We start from the raw sequence: 3,583 nt of genomic DNA on the forward strand, positions 1-3,583 counted from the left end.
AGAAGAAGAAGAAGAAGAAGAAGAAGAAGAAGAAGAAGAAGAAGAAGAAGAAGAAGAAGAAGAAGAAGAAGAAGAAGAAGAAGAAGAAGAAGAAGACTAACCACAATGAAATATGTAGGAAAAATACCATATAAAAACCTATTATGTTTTAAGCTAACTTTAAAAATTAAAAATTAAAATTAAAAACAGAAAAAGGAAGTGTTTGGTTAGGAGTATGGTTCAGTGGCAGCACGTACACTATATGCAGGCCCTGGAGAAGGTCAACCCCATCTCCAGAAGGAGAAAGAAAAGCAAACAAGTGCCCAAATCCAACTGCCCAAACCAAGAAACAACAGAGGAGGAGGAAGAACATAAACAGATGAAACCTAACGTCCCAAGGTATCCTGAGAGCAACGGAGAGGTTAAGGTAGCTGCTACAAGAGCAAGCTCCTTGGAGGTGGAAGAGATGCTGAAAGGAAGTTCAGGAAGGTTATCAGAATTCCTAGGTCATCAAGCCCAAGACTGGTCCAGCCATCTTGTTACTCTGCTGTCTTTCAGAGTCTAGGTTTGGATGGAGGTTGTTGCAGTACAATATAAGATTCCTCTGGGCTGCTGGGTGAAACCCAACTCCCTGTCACACATTTGCATCTGTCTTCAGTTGGCGACCTTCGTTTGTCCTATAGTAGTTCCCGGAGCATCACCTGTCACTTAGAGGGCTTTTGAAAGCACAGAGAGCTGGTCTGGGGACATGTTTGGAGGACCCTGTTCTGTGACTCTGCCATTTGCCCAAGTGTCCTCCAACTGCAGACCCTAAATATTGTACATATGTTCTGACATAGAGTTTGATCCTCACCTCTTCACCCATCCTATCTACAGTTGGCCTCTCCCTCCCATTCACCATCCAGGAAGGAAATAAGTTTTCTTTCTCCAGCCTCTTCCAACTCAGTATTCTGTGTCTCTCACTCACCAGAATGGCACCAACAAAGAGGAGTTCTCCGAAACCTTCCTATTCCATTATCATCCAGAACAACCAGAAGTCAGTGCTTAGTCCCCAGGAAGGGCACAGGAGATCATCTACTATGAAAGATGTGATACCTGCTGTCCTTGAGAGAAACTCAAATGTCCCCGAGCCAGGGCAGATAAACAGACTGCCAAAGGCTTTAGCAGATATTTACAGTTGGGAGCCCTGGGGACTCCATTCCCAGTCTCCTTGTTAGGAAAGAGAATGCTAATTATTTTGTTCCTGCTCTTCCCATGTGACCTGTTCTCTGAAGGAGGCCGGTGGTTTGCAATCATTGGATCTGTGAGAAGCTGAAGCAGGCATTAGGGATTTATCCCCTTGTGTTCTGTTTTAGCTCAGACTGAGTCTCATGGAGATCCTAAACAAGGTGGTCCTGGGAAAAGCCAAGTCCTCAACAAGGTGTCCAGATGAACCTGAGATGGGCCTTTCACCCATCACAGTGGAGACTCTGTGGGCATTTGTGGCATTTGGGTGACCAAGAAAAATTCCTGGAAAAAATAAGCAACTGATCAATACACATTGAGTAAATAAAAACTATCAGGTATTCAATTTTTAATGGTGTTGGAGTCACAGGGACAGATCTGAGTCGGGAGGTCAGGTGCTAGAGTTCCCATGTTATTGTCCCTTTTCACAAGGAATTATACAGTGATACATGGATAATGTGGGGAACAACCCTCTGTTTTATTCTGTAATAAGCACAAGAGACTAGCAAAAGCAAGGCAGGTTTGAATACATCATTCTGCCGAGGGGGTATGGGCATAGAGAACAGACAAAATGACTGGTTTAAGCCTGTGTTTTGTTTTTTGTTTAAATTTATTTTTATTTTTAATGTGTATGGGTATTTTGTCAGCATGTTTGTCTATGCACCACTTACATGTCTGGTGCTCAGAGGCCAGGAAAGGGCATGGACCTCCTGAAACTGGAGTTACAACTGTTATGATTCACCCTCTGGGTGCTGGGAATTGAATCTCCATCCCTTGGAAGAACAGCCAGTGGTAATAACCACATAACCAGAGCTTTGAACTGGATGCTCTTAACCATCTCTCCAGCTCCCAAGAGAGTGGTTCTTGAAGTTCCTGCTCTTGAAAAATCCCTGTGCTCTTTCTAAAACAGGCTGGTGCCTTCCAGTTTGAGCTAGTGCCCTGTTCAGACCTTGGGCACTAGCTCTGCACCCAGTCCCACAACACCCAGAGGAAGCGCGATTCCCAGACTCTCTAACATGCCCAGGATCATAGGAGAGGAAGCTACAACATCTGTCCCAACACCAGGAAGTACCTGGGACCAGTGGGGTCCAGGGACACAGGAACCCTACCTGGCCAGCGGCACGGGTTCCTTCAGGTCTGAGCCAGTGCCCTGAGCAGACCTTCGGCTCAAGCTCCACACCCAGTCCCATGATACTGGGAAGAAGCTCAACTCCCAGGAGCTCTGATATACCCAGGATCTCAGGACCACAGAATCCCAGAACCACAGGATAACAGAGAGAGCTGAACTCTAAGGAGTTCTGACACAACCAGGATCACAGGAGAGACAGGCTCCAGTCAGAGAGAGAGGACAGGTAGCACTAGAGATAACAAGATGGTAAGAGCAAGCATAAGAGCACAAGCAACAGAAACCAAGGTTGCTTGGCATCACCAGAATTCAGTTCTCCCACCATAGCAAGTCCTGGATACCCCAACACATTGGAAAAGCAAGATTTGGATTTAAAATCACTTCTCATGATGATGATAGAAGACTTTAAGAAGGACATAAATAACTTCCTTAAAGAAATACAGGAGAACACAAGTAAACAGCTAGAAGCCCTTAGAGAGGAAACACGAAAATCCCTTAAAGAATTATAGGAAAACACAACCAAACAGGTGAAGGAATTGAACAAAACCATCCAGGATCTAAAACTGGAACTAGAAACAATAAAGAAATCAGAAAGGGATACCACCCTGGAGATAGAAAACCTAGGAAGAGACCAGGAGTCATAGAAGCAAGCATCACCAATAGAATACAAGAGATAGGAGAGAGAATCTCAGGTGCAGAAGATACCATAGAAAACATTGACACAACAGTGAAAGAAAATGCAAAAAGCAAAAAGGTCCTAAACCAAAACATCCAAGAAATCCAGGACACAATGAGAAGACCAAACCTGAGGATAATAGGTATAGAAGAGAGTGAAGATTCACAACCTAAAGGGCCAGTAAATATCTTCAACCAAATTATAGAAGAAAACTTTCCTAACCTAAGGAAAGAGACACCCATGAACATACACAAAGCCTACAGAACTCCAAATAGACTAGACCAAATGCACTAAACAAAGAAAGAATGTTAAAAGCAGTGAGGGAAAAAGGTCAGGTAACATATAAAGCAGATCTATCAGAATTACACCAGACTTCTCACTAGAGGCTATAAAAGCCAGAACATCCTGGGCAGATGTCATACAGACCCTAAGAGAACACAAATGCCAGCTCAGGCTACTATACCCAGCAAAACTCTCAATTACCATACATGGAGAAACCAAGATATTCCATGACAAGACCAAATTTACACAAATCCAGCCTATAAAGAATAAGATGGAAAACACCAACACGAGGAGGG

General features: G+C 43.8%; 1 protein-coding gene across 1 annotated transcript in view; it reads right to left on the reverse strand.

The window, feature by feature from the left end:
- Positions 1 to 1,124, reverse strand: part of LOC110326962 (olfactory receptor 1I1) — a 6,493-nt gene extending 5,369 nt beyond the window's left edge. Inside the window, exon 1 of the mRNA XM_021205628.1 lies at positions 947 to 1,124. The gene's annotated coding sequence lies outside the window, so the exon portion shown is untranslated. The remainder of the gene's footprint in view (positions 1 to 946) is intronic.
- Between the last annotated feature and the right edge of the window lie 2,459 nt (positions 1,125 to 3,583).

The sequence above is a fragment of the Mus pahari genome, chromosome 9 (genome assembly GCF_900095145.1).
Source record: "Mus pahari chromosome 9, PAHARI_EIJ_v1.1, whole genome shotgun sequence".
Taxonomy (NCBI): domain Eukaryota; kingdom Metazoa; phylum Chordata; class Mammalia; order Rodentia; family Muridae; genus Mus; species Mus pahari.